Here is a 21,238-nt window from a genome sequence, read left to right as displayed (position 1 = left end):
GGAAACACCAAGCCCCTCCCCAGCTCTCTATGGGGGAGGATTTCCCTTACGCCCTCTGACCTGTTGCTCCAACCTTTTCTTCCCCAAGGGTGTGGAAGGAGCAACCTGGCTAGGGCTAAAGCCACTGCAGCCTACATCCCTCTCCTTGGATAGGGTTAATCTATAAAATCTGGAGCCCGGTTAGCAGGGATTTGGGCCTCTTTCTCCTTCCCTGTTCACACAGACAGGTGTCTGCGTTCCGGCCCCGGTCTGCCTCAGCACTCCTGTCTTATTTCCCAGTGGGCTCAGAACTTGGGATGGGAAGAGAACTCTTGTAAGAAAAAAGTTTTCATAAGATAAACACTTTCCCTCCCCTAAACAGACTTCAAAACCGAATTAGGAATCACTATCCTAATCTATCAAACCTAATCCATCTGTCATCTTAATGAAAAATCCCTCAAATCTCTTAATTGTCCAAAAATATTGCTAGACTGAGAAGCCTGGTCCAAAAGACAAATTCAATACAGTGAATACTGGGAGCGAGGTGGGGAAAAGGATTATTTTGGCAGCAGTATAAAACCCAGGGGTATATGCTATGGTCAGCAACCTCAAAGAGGAAGATGTGGAAATGTGAAGTCTTTAGCTATTGTTACCTTATGACTTAATATCTACATGTTTTAAAAACCACATTAGGAAAATCATTTCTTGAATTTATCTTTTCTTTGAAGAACTGAACAACATCTTCAATATATTTACACACTTGCCTCACAATTTCCTTGGGAGATAGAGTGAGAATATAATGTCATGAACAATTATTAATGTCATGGTTACTATCCACAGAGCTCAGTTCTGAGCATTAGAGACTTTTTTTTTTAAGAAGATGGAGAGGATACGTGTTTCCTAGCCTTGAAGGGCTTAGCCTCTACCTAGAAACCCACTCAGGCCCCCAAAGCAATATATATATATATCAAAAAAAGGAAATACAAGGGCAGTGTCTAATGAATGGCAAAGATTTTTTAAAATGCTTCAGGAGTTCAGAGGGAAAAAAGCCTCTGTTGAAATTAAGAGTTCTTACAATGCATTCATCAAGGATTATATAGATGAGAAAACACTAGAAAAATGTGAAAGCTCCAAACCACACATCAGCAGAGAATCAGCAGTTAGAAGCTGCCTGTCCGGTAGGAGCTCCCAGAAGATGAGAAATGGGTATTGCATTTCTTTGTGCAGTCCTGCTGGGCCTGGCATGGCAGGCTCCACTGGGAGGTGTCTCCTCAATCTGCAGCATATTAAAGCAGCACTCTGTTTCCCTGGATTTCACACAGCTCCATGTCACTACCCACACATTTCAGCCTGGAGCAGCTGACCACGGTGCCCAGGAAGCCCCCTCCCCACGAGGCCCTTTCGACAGAGCCTCTGTGCCACAGGGAGGATGGAAAGCACGGACTCTCCGCCTCCTTTCAATTGCTCAGGCAGGGAAGGGCTGCTGGCCCTGCTGACCCATTCAGAGGCCTGCGGAAGGTTCCTGCAGGCATTGCCTTCTCTCTCATCAAGTTTCAAGCTGGATGGGAATGGGAGGCAAGTGTCCATAGCAGGGGCAGACAGTAGCAGTTACGAAGACCACATTCTCCGCATATCACAGGCCCCAGGAGGGGAAAGGCAAGAGAGGATAAGGTGGGAAATGAAAGAGGGTATCAGGGCTGCCCTCATCCTGCCCAGGCTACGCTGGCTGTCATAGTCATTCTATGTTTTCTGGCTGCACAGTCATGTTGCTATGGAACCAGTGCATGTCATTGCCACCTGGCCTCTAGCAAATACAATCGCAGTGCTGGCAAGAGCATTTCCCTGGATTTCCCTTAAAGAGATACCACTGATGGTGAGTGCTGTTTGAGCTTAGAAACAACAGCAGCATTGTCCCCAAGACCCAGCCCCACTGCATACTATGAAACCGAACCCAGAAATTCATGTTTTACAAGGTGCATGTTCACGTGGGGACCAGCTTCTGAGCTTATTTATTTATTTATTTTTGAGATGGAGTTTCGTTCTTATTGTCCAGCCTGGAGTGCAATGGCGTGATCTCGGCTCACCGCAACCTCTGCCTCCTGGGTTCAAGAATTCTCCTGCCTCAGCCTCCTGTGTAACTGGGATGACAGGTGTGCACCACCACACCTGGCTAATTTTTTGTTCTTTTAGTAGATACAGTGTTTCTCAATGTTGGTCACGATGGTCTCGATCTCCTGACCTCACGTTATATGCCCGTCTCGACCTCCCAGTGTTGGGATTACAGGTGTGAGCCACTGCGCCCGGCCTCTAAGCTTCTTTTTAGGAAAAAAATATTCATGGCTTCTATCTGTGTTTAGTTTTTTCTTATTTGGGAAAAGCAAATGGCTTGTTATATTTTGCATAATAATTTAATGTCCTCTTGAATGTCAACATGAACTGCTCATGACCTCAGCAGGAAACCAAAGTAGCCACAAGCGGTCTCCACGGGCTCAGACAGTCCTTCCTTCATCCATTTCATCCTTCAGATCCTTCTCTACCAGTTTATTCTATACCCAAACGATCCTATGATGTAGGCATGGAAATGGACATTTCTTCACTTTCCAGAGGCCCTTAATTGCCCCCTTCTTTTAGTCTAACTAATCTCTTGATTCTACAGAGAACTTTAGGTTTCCCAGACAGCAACAGGTGTCAGTGAGCCACAGTGTGCCGTGGCGTGCTCTGAGAATAAACCTTTTGGACTTTTCTCAGATAAGACGGGGAAATGGACATATTCATACTTCTAATGAATGCTGCTCATGTAGACCCAGGGCTGCGGACAGGAGAGATCAATATTAGGATAATTCAGCAGCTGATCCCTCACGAATCAGCAATCCATGTTCTACACTCCATTCAGTACATTGGTAGAAACCAATTTTATGCCTGTATCTGATCAAGTTCCTTACTAATGACTCTAGTTAGGGAAGAAGACAAAGCGATTACGTTAACAAGTTGGATAAAATAATAAACACAAGCTCTTAATGCCACGCTTTGACCACTCCCTAGGTGAGATGAAATGTTTTGGAAACAAGTGCACTTAGCTCACCAGCCTTTGAAATGGACACAATTCAAAGTAAGGTTTTGCCTAGGACACACACACACATACACACACACAGCAAGTCTACCTTCTGGGATTCTGAGAATCATGTTCTTAACTTCTCTCCATCTTATCACACAATTGCACTCTTATACCAACATAACTTTAAAAGAAAGAATAAATGTTTCTCAACAGGCTCAATGACTGTAGGTCAAATTTGTACTTCAGAATAGGAACCCCGTTAGCCATTCTTCCACAGGTGCAGGCAGCAGTGAGTCCGGTGTGTGGGTCTGCAGCTGGACCACACACACCTGCGGGTGCACTGTGACTTCTGGCTGCAAAGCAGATGCACCACCGAGTATCAGCCCGTGACAATGTGGTGTTGCAGATGCAGTGGTTTAGAAAACGCGCAAAGGAAAATAAGCTTTCTCAGATGACATTCACAACAGAAGCGTTCTGGGCACACTCACTCTGCCAGCGTCTTTACTTAGTAGCCAAAGATGGTTACAAGAAAGTCAAAAAGTTGATCGACATCACTCCTGACCACTGCCTTAGGGGTGACCATTATTAGTGTACCAAGACCACGTTAAGTTGAACTGCCTGTAACTCTATAGCCTCAAAAAGAATCTGCAGATTCCAGCTGGATGCAGTGTAATTGAGCACTTTGGGAAGCTGAGGTGGGCGGATCACCCGAGGAGTTTGAGACCAGCCTGGCCAACATAGTGAAACCCTGTCTCTACTAAAAATACAACAATTAACCAGGCACAGTGGCAAGACCTATAATCCCAGCTACTTGGGAAGCTGAGGCAGGAGAATCGCTGGCACCCAGGAGGTGGAGGTTACAGTGAGCAGAGATTGGGCCACTGCACTCCAGCCTGGGCAGCAAGAGTAAAACTTTTTCTCAAAAAAAAAAAAAAAAATAGATCTGCAGATTCCAAAACCAGCCTTGTGCAGGGCAAACATCATGCAGCTAAGAGCCAAACACACCTGTCATAATCCCAGCTCTGCTACTCTCCACGAAGGCCCACGAAGGTGACGTGGTGATGTGGTGATGTGAAGCCTCTGGGCCTCAGGCGCTGCATCTGTACATAGCGCTTTTGCCAGACAAGCTCTCAGATCTCATCTGGTGCTCACATCCTATTATTCTTGGTCATGGTATTCATGAGTCAGCACAGTCACTTAAAGAAACTGGACGGTTCCCCCTTGCCCACAGCTGTATTTCTGTGCACCAGTTGCTGAGGGAAAGAAACTTCCTCTCTGTGAGCTGGACAAGGTAGCAGCAATGATGATGAGCTCGCAAGAGGCAAAAGCATGTGAACAGCAAAAAGAAACAGCAGAAAAATCTACGAGGGAAATCAGCCTCTCCAAAGGACCCAATGATGAGGAGAGTCAAAGAATAGGAAAAATACCTTGGTTCCAAGCAGGAGAGAAGTTGAGAATGCATGCTGTCACACACTTTTTCCTGGAGCATCATAGTAATTGGGTAACATATTGATGTGGGTAAAAATACACGAACGATTAAAGGATCACTCACCCTATGAAAACAGCAGGTCAATTTCTTTTCACGAAGAAAATGGTCTAATATCTTTGGAAAACTGGAAGAGAAAAAAATATTTTAAAAAAATTAATAACTTCATTCTCTAAATCAGTGCAAATGAGCAGGTCTAGAGATAAGAAATTCCAGCCCCCAGGACTTTGGCCTTTATTAGGTGCACAACAAACGTCTGAAGAACAATAGATGTGTGATTATTTGGCTGACTCTATGAATTTTAAAAGCAGAGCTTTGTACAATCAATATGTAGAGAAGAATCACAGGCATGACATATTATAATGCACAAGATATCATTTTTTTAGGTGTGTTTTTAAAAATGTCATGTCCTCCATGCCCACCATGATGCTTACTGAAGAAGTCTTTTTTTTTTTTTTTTTTGTATTTTTTTTTAAATAATGATTTTGTAGAGATGGGGGTCTCACTATGTTGCCCAAGCTGGTCTTAAACTCTGGTCTCAAGAGCTTCTTTCACCTCGGCCTCCTAAAGTGTTGGGATTTGAGCCACTGTACCCAGTCTTGTTTTGTTTTTTGGGATAGTGTCTTGCTTTGTCACCCAGGTTTGTCACAGATCCATGCCCATTTTATAGTTGGAAACCCAGAGACCCAGGGGACTGAGTCACTTGCTCACCTGCACACAGTTGTGAGTGGCAGAGCTCAGCTCAGACCCTGGGATCCTCCCTCCGAAGTCCCTCTCATGGGGAAATTCAGTGACCGTGGCTGGTCATCATAGCTCACTGCAGCCTCAAACTCCTAGACTCAAGCCATCCTTCTGCCTTAGCCCCCAAGTAGCTGGGATTACAGGCGTGTGCCACCACGCCTGGATTAAAATGCTGTGGTTTTTTTCTTTCTTTTGCAGAGATGGAGTCTTGCTACATTGCCCAGGCTGTGAAGTCTTAATAAATAATCCAAGTATCTCATTCCTGCACTTCACTTTTTCCCAAAATGATCCACCCACGGCTCCCCTCCCCACAGTGATCTGTATGTAATTAGGCTCATAGGGGAATGTGGACTTGACAGAGGGGCGCTGGAGGTCACATATCAGGCTGGCTGAGTAATCCCGTGAGGAAGCCACTGTGTCTGAGATACTGACTAACCAAACAAAGTGTGGGAAAGAACGGAGATGATGTGAACGCTGGACAGAGGAAGCCTGAAAGACAGAGGGAGATAAGGCAGCGACGGCAGCAGATGATTTAATCTACACCACACAAGGAACTAAGTTCAAGATCCAACTCAAAAAGAATTTCCAGACACTATTTTAGAGACGTCTTTGCAGGTTTAGGAGAGGCTGGGAGGCAAGGCTATTCCAGCTCCTGATGTTCTGCAGGTAAGTTTCACAGGATCCCAGAACCTTTGGTATTCATTCTGTGAACTGTGGAAGGCCACAGCTTTCCCGCCGTTTTCCTCAGAGGATGTGGACTGCATGTGGCCACCAGAACAGGATGGTGCTTCCTTAGGATGGCCTACCAGACTGCAGAAAAATTCCCAGACTCAGTTTCTCACAATCTGAAGGGCACGGCTCCAAGTCCCAGAGACAATGTTTAACCTGGCACTATGCAGTCAGACTATCCTAGGCCAAGTGGGGCTACAAAGACAAAGGTTATGCTCTAATTGAAAAAACCACCAGAAAACCATGCAAACACTGAAAACAGTAGATACTGGCAAAATCTCTAGGTACCTTCTTCGTTTTAAAGCAACACTTTATAATCCACTCACACACGTTGACCTTTTCATCCTAACGGCAGAGGAGATGTCTACAATATGAATTCCTGAGACCACAAAAACTGATTTCCGAGTCAGACCTCAGTCTGAGCCTCAGCTCAGTCAGAGAGGAGCTGTGTGGTTTCAGTTACTTAAACTCTCTGAACCCTTTCCTCATGTGCCTCATGGCAATAACGATACCTACTTCGTAGAATGTTTCTAGTTTTTAGTGTGGTGCTTGGCACGAGGAAGAGACTGAATAAAACAAAAAAGCATTATCGACATTTGGCACAACATTTTCACATACCGATAACAACAGAGGAAAGACACAGGAGAGACTTTGATGACTTAAAGATTTACCAGAATGTGATTGGGCATGGTGGCTCACTTCTATAATCCCAGGTCTTTGGGAGGCCGAGGCGGGTGAATCACCTGAGGTCAGGAGTTCGAGACCAGCCTGGCCAATATGGTGAAACCTCATCTCTACTAAAATTATAAAATTAGCCAGGTGTGGTAGTATGTGCCTGTAATCCCAGCTACTCAAGAGATCGAGGCAGGAGAATTGCTTGAATCCAGGAAGTGGAAGTTGCAGGGAGCCAAGATTGCACCACTGCACTCCAGCCTGGGCGACAAGACCGAAACTCAATCTAAAAAAAAAAATTATCAGAATGTGAGTACCTGCACCATATTCCTTTTTCCTCACCCCTCACAAGTAGATGAGACAAGTTACCATATGATCCAGAAATACCACTGCTGAGTATGTGTGTGTGTGTGTGTATATATATATATATATACACACACACACACAAGAGAATGGAAATCAGCATATTGAGGACAAATCTGCATCTCCTGTTTGTTGCAGCACTGTTGACAATAGCTAAGATTTGGAAGTAACCTAAGTGTGTACCAACAGATGAATGGATAAAGAAAGTGTGGTATATATACACACAATGGAATATTACTCAGCCATAAAAAAGAATGAGATCGTCATTTGCAACAACATGGATGCAACGGAAGATCCTTACATTAAGTGAAAAAAGCCAGGCACAGAACGACAGACTCAGCATGTTCTCAGTTATTTGCGGGATCTAAAAGTCAAAACTACTGAACTCCTGAACACAGGAAGTATGAGGATGGCTACCAAAGCTGGGACGGGTAGAAGGGGCTGGAGGGGAGGTGGGGATGGTTAATGGGTACAAAAAAGTGGTTAGAGGCCGGGCATGGTGGCTCACACCTGTAATCCCAGCACTTTGGGAGGCTGAGGTGGGCAGATCATGAGGTCAGGAGATGGAGGCCAACATGGTGAAACCCTGTCTTTACTAAAGATACAAAAAATTAGCTGGGCGTGGTGGCGCATACCTGTAATCTCAGCTACTTGGCAGGCTGAAGGGGGAGAATTGCTTGAACCTGGGAGGGGGACATTGCAGTGAGCCGAGATCGTGCCACTGCACTCCAGCCTAGCAACAGAGCAAGGCTCCGTCTCAAAATAATAATAATAATAATAATAATAATAATAATAAAAGTAGTTAGAAAGAATGACTAAGATCTACTATTTGATAGCACAACAGGGTGACTGTAGTCAATAACTGTACATTTTAAAATAAAGAGCATAACTGGATGGCTTGCAATGTGATGAACAAATGCTTGAGGGGATGGATACTCCACATTCTTCATGATGTGTTTATTTCACATTACATTACTGCATCAAAACATCTCATGTGCTCCATACATATACACACATACTATGGACCCACAAAAATTGTAAAAATTAAAAAATAAAAATATTACAGGACTATAGAGTCAAAAAAAAGTGTAAGAGACAAATGAGAACAAAATAAAACTGTTTATTGTATAATAATTCGATAAATAGAAAAATCCAAGTTATACAAATCCGCAAAAGTCCCACTAATAATCACTATTAACATTCTGGTTAAATGACTCCAGACTCTCTCCTATGCCCAGTCATACAGAGTACACTGTACACATACTTACAGAAATAAATCTCTCTCTCTCGCTCTCTCTCTCTATATATATATACATATAATCTATTTATGATGTACTATGATAGTATTCATAGTATTTTGCTGATTTTTTTTTGCTTACTAATTATACTGAAAACCTCTTTTAGCATCAGAAGATGCGTGGACATGATAATTTAGAGGACTGCATTGAAGGAATGATCCAACAAATAGGTATTTGTTGAATTTACACAATCTCCAAAGTGTCCCACATTTATAAGAAGTGACCACATATTGTGGTAGCATGTGGTTCTTTTTCTTCCACATTTTTCAAGATTGAGAAAGGCAGGCTGAATAAATATAAAAAGTCTTAACAGCAAAAAACTGTTTTGGTTTGAGTGGGTGTGGCATAGAAGAACACACACTAACACATACACCACAGGGAACAGAACCACACATTAGAATATTCAGTGGGTATCCAACGTATCATAGAAGGACCCAGTTTTAAAGAAGAGGGACGATGGGCGAAGAGGGATGTCTAAGCAAGTACCGTATCATAGGTCTGAAGTCAGGCAAACGTTCTTATTTTCAGCCCAATCACGGGAGAGTTACTTCATGATACAGAGAAAAGAGAACTGAAAACTGTACGATCTTGAGTGATCCTCGAAATTAAATCACATTATTGGAGTTGAAAACCTAAAGAAAAGATCAGGACTTACCATATTTCTTTAGAAGGTATCGCAAGTTAAAATGTTCGTTCAGTATCAATATTTCTAATTTAAGTTTCTTCTCAGAGAGTATGGTGGGTTTGGTAAGAATACATGTGATATGATTTGCTGAAGTCACGTGACACACCTTGCCCTCAATTAAGGGCGCCATAACTCCATCAGTAACCAGTGACATTCCAGGAAAATCCTACTTTTGAGGGGAGGCTGGGGAAGTGAGCGTATCCCCGCTATGGGCAGAGTGTGTGGAAATCATATTTCCTTCAGCCATGAATGCAGATAACCTTTTTTTTTTTTTTTTTTTTGAGATGGAGTCTCACACTGTCACCCAGGCTGGAGTGCAGTGGCGCAATCTCGGCTCACTGCAATCTCCGCCTCCTGGGTTCAAGCAGTTCTCCTGCCTCAGCCTCTTGAGTAGAAGCTGGGACTACAGGCATGCGCCACCACGCCCAGCTAATTTTTTTTTGTATTTTTAGCACAGACAGGGTTTCACCATGTTGGCCAGGATGGTGTCGATCTCCCGACCTCATGATCCACCCACCTCGGCCTCCCAAAGTCCTGGGATTACAGGCGTGAGTCACCTCGCCCAGCCACAGTCAACCCTTTCTAAGTATCCAGCACTGTTCCATGAAGCAGGCAGGAGATGGGGCTGGCAGAGAGCAGTGGAGGGAGAAAGAACACACCATGGCAGCAAAGAAATGCCAAGGGACGTAGATACCGGCTGCAAAATTCTGGCGAGATCAAAGGTAGGGATGCAAAGTAGAGCGACACAGAGTCGGATCTGTGAAACCAGGGTTCATCATCAATGGCAGGTGACAGTCCCTTTGCATGCCACCTTACAACAAACGCTCCCTAAATGCTTCATCTCTGGTCCAGCTGATGCAATTTTTAAGAGGAGTGACAATTTGTGGTGGGGGTCAAGCTTTTAGAAAAAAAAAGTATCTAAATGTATCTGTTACATTTTTTGCCATGTCAAATGGAATCAATGTTGGGAAATAAGAGCACAGACCTTAAATGTTAGCACTGGATGGCGTCAGAGGGAGTATTTCTTTGACAATTCACTCTAGGTACTTACTATATCGTGGACTATGAACTGAGCTCTACTTTTAACAAATCTCTTTTCATGGTGCAATTCAGGAGTGGGAGAGACGTTTCTGCATCTAACAGTGAGCTTCTCATAGGGACAGAGTTTTTGCTTTGCCCAACTCTCTTGTGGTCACCGCTTTTCCATGAGTGAGCAATAGATGGTCAGGCTGTGTTATATGCTATATAATGTCTTTTTTATACCATCAAGACTAAATCTGCTGGGCAGAGTGGCTCACACCTGTAATCCCAGCACTTTGGGAGGCAGAGGCGGGCAGATCACCTGAGGTCAGGAGTTAAAGACCATCCTGGGCAACATGGCAAATCCCACCTCTACTAAAAATATAAAAATTAGCCAGGCCTCCTGGTGCATGCCTGTAATCTCAGCTATGTGGGAGCCAAGGCAGGAGAATCGCTTAGACTGGAAGGTGGAGGTTGCAGTGAGCTGAGATCGTGCCACTGCATTCCACACTGGGCAACAGAGTGAGAGACTCCATCTCAAAAAACAAAACAAAACAAAAGACTAAATTATACATTGCTTTTAAAGGGAGCCTCATATCCTTTGAAATGAGGAGGGCCCATAACACATCCTATATTCCAGATCTACACATAAAAGCATGTGGTTTAGGTTCTAGCATCCAAATCCAATTGTGTGTCTCTGGTAAGCATGACTTGGCCAGTGAAACTGCTGATACTACAGTTACGTTATCATATATTTTTGGACTACTGACTTTGGGAAATGTCGTCTTGCTGCTGTATTGTATCATCCTGAGTAAGCATGAAGTTCCTTAATATCTGCCACAACCACTTGCCGAATGGCTAATTTGTGTGGACACATTTTTATGTATTATCTCTAATGCTGACAAAATCTCTGTAAAATAGGTTTTAGTAGCCTCATTGTACAGATGAGGAAAACAACGCTCAAGAAAAGCAACCTAGGCAAGGTCACCAGTAAGTGACAAAGATAGATATGTCTGGGTTTCACGGTGACAGAGAAAAGATGAGCTCCCTGGCAACACACATGAGGGGTTAAAATCTCAAGATGTAAGCATTCTGACAAACAAAAAATTAGCACTTGCAGCTGGGCATGGTGGTTCACACCTGTAATCCCAGCACTTTGGGAGGCTGAGGCGGGTGGGTCACCTGAGGTAAAGAGTTCGAGACCAGCCTGGCCAACATGGTGAAATCCCATCTCTACTAAAAATACAAAAATGAGTCGGGCATGGTGATGTGCGCTTGAAATCCCAGCTACTATGGAGGCTGTGGCAGGAGAACTGCTTAAACCTGGGAGGTGGAGGCTGCAGTGAGCCGAGACCGTGCCATGGCATCCAGCCTGGATGACAGAGCAAGACTCCATCTCAGAAAAAAAAAAAAAAAAAAAAGAAGCACTTGCTTTGACTACATAAGCAGGTATTTCTTTGTCAGGTTTTTGTTGTTGTTGTTGTTGTTTGAGGGAAGCAAGCGAGGATGTGAGGACAAAAGTTACGCATGGCATTCAGTGGAGAGCTGTGTGTTAGTGCCCAACAGGTGCCAGGCAAGCATTCTTCAGGCAGCACTGCAGGACCAAATTGCTGACAGTGGCAACGACACAAAATGTAGCCTTGGCAAGTCAGTCTAACAATTACTTTGCATCACTCTGATTATGAGCCACAAGCATGCAATCAACAGCACAGAGACAGTCTGAAATGATCTCCATCAGCACTTTACTTGTTATCAAAGCGTGGCAGACTGAACACACTCGCTTCTGACCTAAGCGCGATGTTAATAACCCAAACACAAAGGATGTGCAGGAATAATAATGGCTCAAGAGCACTGGCCTTGCTGGGGGCCACTGGTTCTAACAGATGCATTTTATTTTATCCAACTGTCTTCATTTATTACCCCACGTAGATACATGTTATTTACGTGTTTCAGGTCAGATAAATTTATCCACAGTCTAATGCAACTTAAACTGAGTTAGGGCTTAAGTAAGTTTACAAATGCTCTACACTTGCTGTGATGTATATGTCTCTACGAGGAGCACTTTTTACACTCCATGGCAAATTTTTGTCGTCATCTTCTCCACTAAATTGTGACCCAGCTCTGATCGCATGGATTTTAAATCATTTATCTCTGTGTAGCAGACATTCAAAATATGCAGAAATGAACGAATCCTCATAGAATCCTAAATAAAATACATGCTTATTGAGTCCATGAATGTCCCCAAGTTGGAGAAGTTACTAGCATTTCAAAGAGCAACATCTGAATTCCAAAATTTGTCTAAAATTGAAAAGATGATTCTAAATCTATACCAGGAAATTTGGTAGAGATCTGTTCTTCAGGAATTAAAACATATAAAAATAAGGAAATATTCCTCTGATATTGGCTGAAGAAAATCCTTTTCAAAGGGACTCTTCCCAAAGCTCTATCTTCAACATTAAAGCTTACAATGCAAGGGGCAGATAGTACTTTGAGAATGGTTTTCAAGGAAGGTAATTAAAATCAACATAGGTGGCAGAACCAGATCCAGAAGAGAAATGCTGGCTGCTATATTTCAGGGGGAAAAAAAGGTCAAATTGTCAAAAAGTAAAGAAAAAGGCCTGACAGCTTTCAATATATTAATGCCCAACACTTCACTCACAAAGAAAGCGAAGCAGTAAGATTCCATGGAAGGGTTAAGGGCTCATTTTGCTTTTAGATAAATTTTATATCTGCAGCAAAAGGTAACTTCTTATCAGATTCATCCATTGTTGGAATCTTATTTGGACTGTACAAAATGACTACCCCACTGTTTTACCTAAGAAAACGTCTACACTGGGACCTACTGGGAGGATGAAGATCAGGAGAAATAACTAACAGGTACTAGGTTTAATACCTGGGTGACAAAATAATCTGTGTAAGAAACCCCCATGACACAAGTTTACCTATATAACAAACCTGCACACGTACACCTGAACTTAAAATATAAGTTAAAAAATAAAGAAAGAAAACATCTGCACACAGATGTCAATCAGGCTTTATAATTTCCTGGGTGTCTGTGTTCGTGGGTGGATATGAGTGTGTATGTGTAGGATTTCTTTCCCATTATCTAGATGGGTATTATATATAATATTTTAAAGTCAATGCTTACTACTCTTCAACTGCCAAAACATACCATATAAACTCTTCAATGACCGTGTCCATACACCTTAACGAGTCCTCTAACCGCTAGCCTAAGTTTACTGTATACAAGGTCAAGACATTGAACAGAATTTGTAAAAAAAAAATAATAATAAAAAAAAAATCAGCACATCAACAGTATCTCAAAATTGGCAATCACTGCCTTAGCAGAGCTGCACCTCTGATCTGGAGGCAGAGGGGAAGAGAAGCAGGAAGCTACCTTTAGGGTGCCAGGGAGCAGGCTGTCTGTGGTCTCCACTTTGGGGCGGGTCCCTCTTCCATAACTCCTCTCACCGCAGCTAAAGATCAGAGTTACTTCATCAAAGTTTAGTACTAATAGGAAATATCACAGGAGAAAGGCAGGTGTCAGATTCGGTGACTTTAAAAAGTGCTACCCATGTTAGAAATCTTTTGCTCACATCTGGGAACAGCCCCAGTGATGCTAAGGAGGTGAAAGCCATTGCTCCAATCAAAAAACAAAGGCAAAGAACACAGCTCTGGACACAACGTTGGAATTCAGTAAATACTTAAAAGCAGTAAAGTCAGTGTCTATGCTATTCAGTAAATACTTAAAACAGTAATATTGGCCGGGCGCAGTGGCTCACGCCTGTAATCCCAGCACTGTGGGAGGCCGAGGCAGGCAGATCACAAGGTCAGGAGTTCGAGACCAGCCTGACTAACATGGTGAAACCCCGTCTCTACTAAAAATACAAAAATCAGCCTGATGTGGTGGCCCATGTTACTCAGGAGGCTGAGGCAGGAGAATTGTTTGAATCCAGGAGGCAGAGGTTGCAGTAAGCCGAGATCACGCCACTGTACTCCAGCCTGGGTGACAGAGCAAGACTCTGTCTCAAAACAAACAAACAAACAAAAACCCAGTAATATCTACTACATAAGCTTTATTATTTTCTAAGTGAATAGCTTGCAGTCAGCATCACTACATTATATATATGGTTTTAAAAATTGCATTTCTTAAATACCTAAAACAGCCAAAGATTGGCAAACGTTTTCTATAAAGGACCAGAGAGCAAATGGTTTAGGCTGTGTAGGTCAGACATCTCTGTTGCAACTACTCAAACTGTCACTGTAATGCAAAGGCAGCAATAGATGATACTCATACAAATACGCATGCCAGTGTTCCAATAAAACTTAATAACAGAAACGGGCTGGGGTGATATTTGGCCCATGATCCATAGTGTGTCAATACTTGGCCTAGAATATTATTACACTGAAAAATTATAAGATGGACTCACAACTTCCTTCTTTTCCTCAAAAGAGATTATTCTTCTTAATGAAAAGTTAGATGACAGTATCATACAGTATCCAAAAGCAGTTAGTGGTGTATTCTGCAGCATCCACCACTGAACCTCATCCACAATAAGCAGATGTGGGTAAATCTTAGAACGCCAGGTGGAGTATTCCAGAGTGGTAAGTCTCTACATATTCATATCTGCATTCCATATGGGCAGGGGAACAGGCTGCCCATAGAACCCCAGATAAATGCAAAATAGTCTATCTTGAAGTAGTGTACTATCTAGGCATGAAAGACTCTCGAGCGGCAACGAAAAACAAACATCTTGATTAAAAAAATGGGCAAAGAAATGGAGTTGACATTTCTTCAAAGAAAATATACAAATGACCATTAAGCACATGAAGAGATACTCAACATCACTAATTATTAGGAAAATGCAAATCAAAACCACAATGACACAGCATTTCACTCACATTAAGATGGCTTTTATTAACAACAAAAAAAAACCAACCCCTAAAACAAGAAAATAACAAATGTTGGCAAGGATGTGGACAAATTGGAACTCTCCGTATATTGCTGGTAGAAATGCAAAATGGTGCAGCTGCTGTGGAAAATACCATGATGGTGCCTCAAAAAATTAAAGAATTACTACATGATTCACCAATTCCACTATGAGGTATATACGCACGAAAACGGAAAGCAGGCACTTGAACAGATATTTGTACACCAGTGTTCAGAGCAGCATAATTCACAAAAATCTGAAGTGGAAGCAACCTAAGTGTCCATCAATGGATGAATAAACAAAATGGGACATATAAGTGCAATGGAATATTACTCATCCCCGAAGAGGAAGGAGACTCTGACACATGCTACAACATGGATATGGAGTGTCGTTTTGGGAAGATGGAAAGGTTCTGAAGATGGATGGTAGTGATGGCGGCAACATAATATGCATGTACTTAATGCCACTGAATTGCACACTTAGAAATGGTAAAAATGATGAATTTTATCACAATAAAAAAAAGAAGATGACCCCTGTAATTCCTTGACCTTATCAGGGAGCTTTTCAGGCGATCCGTTTGGATCAAGATATCCCCAGAAGTTTCAAATGAGAGTTGAAACTTGAGAGGGTTGGTTTATGGGAGGCAGCTGATGAACTGTGACCTCGTTCGAATGTTCCAGGAAATCAGCTAATATTTGAGAGCTTCCACATCGAGGAACCACTTGGACTAAAAAGAATCTGAGAGCTCCTTTGATTCAGAGCGAGCTCTCATATGAGATTTGTAATATGGCCAGAATGCTTGCAATATCCTTTTCTGAGTCCTACAACCTCGGAGATTCAATTTGACAGTGGATCAGGAGAAAAGTCAATGATAGGAACAAAAGCTAGGAAAATTTACCATACCTCATGGAGGGACACAGGAAAGGGCAAAGAGGTAAAAGAAATCCTGGTAATTAAGGCAAAGCAAATCTACCTTTTAGGATCACAGTGAAAACCCACAATCTCCAGTTATAAGTAAGAGATGTCTCCTTCTTTCCCTAACTCTATTCTCCTTGGTCACGCATATAACTGCTTTTAGGTGACTCGCTTGAAATATAAGCTCCTCTGAGTCTAATTCAGCATAACACTTAATGCCATATACCATGGACAAGAGGTGACCTCATGGAAATTGTCCCTATTTGCATAGCACTATTCCCTGGATTACTCAGGTATCATCCTTGCAAAAGTCGAACTGATGTAGGGTTGCATTACCTACTACAAGCAGAATAATGCTGAATCATGGCTTCTCAGCTGAAGGAAAATGATGTCATTTCTTCCCATATTCTTGGTAAGAATCAGAAGATACCTCCAAGCCAGCCCAACCATAAATCCTATGACCACATATATATGACACTGATGACTACCTTCAGGTGACAACAGATTTTCCCATGCTGCCAAAATAAAGTAGAAGGCTGGGTAATCATTTGGTAAATTTAAATCATGCATTTCCAACTCAGTTCTTGAGAATGGCCATTAGATGGTCCCAAACAACCCAGTTAACCAAAACATTTTCTGAACTGTTAAGAGTTTTAACCAATATGCAATGAAATGCAGCTTTCAATCAGGGGCACACATCTCTACTTTAACGATTTTTTGACAGTTTTGTTAGAGAATTCAAAGTACTGAATAAAAATGTGTACATAAAAAAGATCATTGGAAGAAAAATAATAAATTCAGGGTAAGGGTATATACTAGATATTCAGATAGCTGAAGCCCATGGTGTGTGAAGAAATGTTTAATACAAGCCGAAGGGTATGAAGTTTCTTTAAGGATGTTGACTATTGGCCCCTACTCTCTTCTGTCTTCCAGTAATATCTACTACATAAGCTTTCCAGCGTTTCTGCCAAGAGATCCGCTGTCAGTCTGATGGGCTTCCCTTTGCAGGTGACCTGACCTTTCTCTCTGGCTGCCCTTAGCATTTTCTCCTTCATTTCAACCCTGGTGAATCTGATGATGTGCCTTGGGGTTGCTCTTCTTGAGAAAACTCTTTGTGGTGTTCTCTGTATTTCCTGGACTTGAATGTTGGCCTGCCTTGCTGGGCTAGGGAAGTTCTCCTGGATTATCCTCAAGAGTGTTTTCCAGCTTGGATTCATTCTCCTAGTCACATTCAGGTACACCTATCAAGTGTAGATTAGGTCTTTTCACATAATTCCATATTTCTTGGAGGTTTTGTTCATTTCTTTTCACTCTTTTTTTCTCTAGTCTTGCCTTCTCATTTTATTTTAGGACATAGGCATAGGCAAGGACTTCATGACTAAAACAGCAAAAGCAATGGCAACAAAAGCCAAAATAGACAAATGGGATCCAATTAAAAAGAGTTTCTGCACAGAAAAAGAAACAATCATCAGCGTGAACTGGCAACCAACAGAATGGGAAAAAATTTTTGCAATCTACCCATCTGGCAAAGTGCTAATATCCAGAATTTACAAAGAACTAAAACAGATTTATAAGAAAAAAACAAACCCATTCAAAAATGGGCAAAAGATATGAACAGACACTTTTCAAAAGAGGACATTTATGAGGCCAACAAACATGAAAAAATGCTCATTATCACCAGTCATTAGAGAAAAGCAAATCAAAACCACACTGAGACACCATCTCACACCAGTTAGAATGCTGATCATTAAAAAATCTGGAGACAACAGATGCTGGAGAGGATGTGGAGAAACAGGAACACTTTTACACTGTTGGTTGGAGTGTAAATTAGTTCAACCATTGCGGAAGATAGTGTGGTGATTTCTCAAGGAACTAGAAATAGAAATTCCATTTGATCCAGCAATCCCATTACTGAGTATATACCCAAAGGATTATAAATCATTCTATTATAAAGACACATGCACATGTATGTTCATTGTGGCACGGTTTATAATAGCAAAGACCTGGAAACAAACCAAATGCCCACCAATGATAGACTGGACAAAGAAAATGTGGCACATATATACCATGGAATACTATGCAGCCATAAAAAGGGATGAGTTCATGCCCTTTGTACAGACATGGATGAATCTGGAAACCATCATTCTCAGCAAACTGACACAAGAACAGAAAACCAAACACTGTATGTTCTCACTCATAGGTGGGTGTTGAACAATAGAACACATGGGCACAGTGAGGGGAACGTCACACACTGGGGTCTGTTGGGGGGGGGTGAGGTGCTGGGCAGGTACAGTGGGGTGGGAGGTTGGGGAGGGATAATGTTGAGAGAAATGCCTGATGTAGGTGACGGGAGGATGGAGACAGCAAACCATCACGGCATGTGTGTACCTATGCAACTATCCTGCAAGATCGGCACATGTACCCCAAAACTTAAAGTACAATTTTAAAAAAGTGAGAGGAGAGGGAGGAGCCCTGATTTGTAGCATTTGCAGACTTCTGTAGTGTAAACACTCTTATCAAGATAGTAACATGGTGTCAACCTGCTCCCTAAATTCCTGAACATTTAACACTTCTTGGCTCATAAAAGTGTGTGCAAGCTGGCTCCACCACACCACTGGCCCATTTCCTCATCCCACCAAGATCAGTAAACCCTACTTCATACCTAAAATAAACCCAAGAAGCAAAGTCCTTCATTATCTTCAGTGTCCTTCTTATCCATAGAAATCTAAGAGACTCTCTGTTCTCACTTCCAGGCCTTTGCCTCTAGCCCCTCGTCTGGAATGAACCTTGCTAAGTCTGCTCTTGTATAAACAGCCTTCACTGAATGCTCTTATGCTGGGTCCCACCAGCCCTTCTGTACTCTGATTTTCTACAGCACTTCTCTGTTACTGCCCTGTCTTTGATTCTGGAGGGTAGATCTCCGTGAGAGCAGGGCATCTGCCCACAGGACTAAGCATAGCACCAAGTCTGACCTGGACGGAGCTGAATAAATGAAATCTTTTGAGTTGACTGGCCGGGCTGACTTCTGTCCAGTCCACCACAGAGAGCTAGGCTCCTCCTGTGGTGAACTAGGATAGGTGAGGGACTAAAGCGGATCTGCAGCGTGAAGATTTCACAGGGCACTCACTACTGCACACACCAAGCTTCCACAAGAAGAAGGGAGGGAACAAATACGTGTTGAGCATACAATTTCTGTAAGCCCCAGCACCCAGAACTTAGTTCCTATTACCATTCTCCAATAAAATGAACCAATGCTCCTTGGAGAAATGGCTGATTCTCGTACTGCGACAGGGAATACCCAAGATGAGCATGGAGCGTCTTGTAGTGTCAGAAAGTGGGAAAATGCTAAATAGATAAATCGATACCACACAGTGATGGGGGCATATAAAAGGGGCACAGGAGACAATATTCCTAATATTTCTCAGAGAGCTGCCAATGGCCAGAACTAAAACAACAAGAGCAAAAAAGTAAACAACAGAGTATTGGATTAGAGCCTAAAGTATAAAATAAACACCCATGAGTTCAACTGATATAAATAAATTGTAAAAGGGGAAGAACAGACACATCTCCTGTGCAGAAGAATTGTAAATAATTCATGCAGATGTTCTGCCTTTGCAGAGGTAGAGCATAACTGCCCACTCCTTAAGTGTGGGCTGTGCACAGTGACTTCCTTCCAATGAGTAGTACAGTATGAAAATAGTGTGTTTGTAAGTGTGTGTGTGTATACAAAGAGTAACTTTACAGTTGACAAACTCTGACACACACAGCCTCGGCTCAGGTGATCAAGATCAACAGCAACCGTGATAGTCACATACGATGTGATGAAAGCGGCAATCTGCCAATTTTGAGGAGCATAGACTAATCATTCTGTGGACTGTCCCTCAATTTGGGTTTTTTTCTGGCCAGGCATGGTGGCTCATGCCTATAATCCCAGCATGCTGGGAGGCCAAAGAGGGTGGGTCACTTGAGCCCAGGAGTTTGACACCAGCTTGGCAAAACCCTGCCTCTACCAAAAAAACTCCAAGAACCAAAAAAAAAAAATTAGCTGGACGTGGTGGCGCATGCCTTGTAATCCCAGCTACTCAGGAGGCTGAGATGGAAGGATCTCAGCCTCCTGAGTAGCTGGGATTACAGGCATGCGCCACCACGTTCAACTAATGGGAGTCTGCAGTGAGCTGAGATTGTACCACTGCACTCCAGCCTGGGTGACAGAGTGAGACCCTGTCTCAATAATAATAAAATAAAATGTACCGAAAAGCAAGAACTAAAGCCAATATTTTATTTTGATTGAGTAATGTTAACACATTAACTAGCCTTGAAAGGCATCAAATAAAATATAATGGACCAAAGGATAGACAGATGGCTTGACACCTGACAGAGCAAACAGAGCAAAATATTACTTGCAAAATGTAGGTGGCAAGTCTATAAGTGTTCACTGCACAATAATAATAACAATAATTCTTCCTCTTTTTTTTTTTTGATGGAGTCTCACTCTGTCGTCTAGGCTGGAATACAGTGGCATGATCTCGGCTCACCGCAACCTCTGCCTCCTGGGCTCAAGCAATTCTTCTGCCTCAGCCTCCGGAGTAGCTAGGACTACAGGTGCCTGCCATCATGCATGGCTAATTTTTGTATTTTTAGTAGAGCTGGGGTTCCACCATATTGGCCAGGCTGGTCTTGAACACCTGACAGTGTGATCCGCCCGCCTTGGTCTCCCAAAGTGCTAGGATTACAGGCGTGAGCCACCGCGCCCGGCCACTGTACAATTCTTACAATTTCTTTGTGTGTTTGCAATTTTTCATAATAAAATGTTGGGGGAGAAGTCTCTCAAGAATAACTGTGCCCAGTCATAGGAGAGTTCCCCAGGAAATATTTATTTAGTCCAAATATATATGTATCTGATTTTGGAGCGACATCTCATTTAACAAAAAATTAAGTTCCTGATTTCTCCTTTTAACGTCGTTTAGAGAAAACTGCCCCCCTTAGTAGTGAAAGGCAGCACTTTTGCCAATGCCTTTCAATGAGGCTATTAAATAACAGACAAAAGGCCAATGTTTATTAATTAGCAAAAAAAGCCATATAGGATATGCTCTCTAGACTCTGTAGAGCTTTAATTCTACATGGACCCTCCAATGATTTGTGTGGCTTGGATGCATTTCAGCATTGCTACTTATCATGGTCAAAGACACATCATTATTCCTCTAGTCAACAAACATTTTCGTTAAATAGCACATTTACAACACATCTACTCATTTTACAACTTCCATGAACTTGGTCATTTACTCATTCTACCTTCAATGCTTACTTGGCCTTAGGTAACTTGAGATTTTTTTTTTTTTTTTTAAATGGAGGCTTTTCTTGAAA

The 21,238-nt window shown here is 42.4% G+C and overlaps 1 protein-coding gene across 7 annotated transcripts in view; it reads right to left on the bottom strand.

Moving 5' to 3' along the window:
• ATXN1 (ataxin 1) overlaps window positions 1-21,238 on the bottom strand; it is a 455,843-nt gene that overhangs the window by 206,801 nt on the left and 227,804 nt on the right. For 6 of the 7 annotated variants that reach the window (XM_032247765.1, XM_032247757.1, XM_032247760.1 and 3 more), the window contains one exon: window positions 4,587-4,647. The gene's annotated coding sequence lies outside the window, so the exon portion shown is untranslated. Of the gene's footprint in view, window positions 1-4,586; window positions 4,648-16,210; window positions 16,390-21,238 lie in introns of all 7 variants that reach the window. The other variant, XM_032247759.1, reaches the window with a different exon arrangement.

Source organism: Sapajus apella, unplaced genomic scaffold, assembly GCF_009761245.1.
Source record: "Sapajus apella isolate SASKATOON/1434 unplaced genomic scaffold, GSC_monkey_1.0 scaffold63, whole genome shotgun sequence".
NCBI classification, from domain to species: domain Eukaryota; kingdom Metazoa; phylum Chordata; class Mammalia; order Primates; family Cebidae; genus Sapajus; species Sapajus apella.
Note: the sequence above shows the minus strand (reverse complement) of the source record. Positions and strands in the feature narration are given on the sequence as shown.